General features: G+C 56.1%; 1 protein-coding gene across 1 annotated transcript in view; it reads right to left on the bottom strand.

Annotated features, from left to right (window-relative positions):
- Positions 1–296, bottom strand: part of CFAP65 (cilia and flagella associated protein 65) — a 44,934-nt gene that overhangs the window by 763 nt on the left and 43,875 nt on the right. The gene's annotated exons all lie outside the window — the stretch shown is intronic.

Genomic DNA, 296 nt, shown 5'->3' with positions numbered 1-296 from the left:
AGGCGCACACGCAATGGCAGGGAGGGGCCATCCCCAGGGAGGACGACACTGCAGTTGCTCGGGGCTGCAGGGGGCGGTCAGGGAGGCCACGGCAGAGATGGGACTGGGATGAGCAACCCGGATTAAGGACAACAAGAAGTCCTGTTTTAAATACATAGGGGGCAAAAAGAAGGTACCGGGTAACGTGGGTCCCCTGCAAGACACGCTGGGAAATCTGGTCGTCACACCGGACAGCAAAGTTAACCTATTTAATGATTTCTTTGCCTCCATTTTCCTGAGCAAGGACCGGATCAGCC

Source organism: Gavialis gangeticus, unplaced genomic scaffold (genome assembly GCF_001723915.1).
Source record: "Gavialis gangeticus isolate Ggan-Ray unplaced genomic scaffold, GavGan_comp1, whole genome shotgun sequence".
NCBI classification, from domain to species: Eukaryota; Metazoa; Chordata; order Crocodylia; family Gavialidae; genus Gavialis; species Gavialis gangeticus.
The sequence above is the reverse complement of the archived record's forward strand: the minus strand, read 5'-3'. Positions and strand labels throughout refer to the sequence as shown.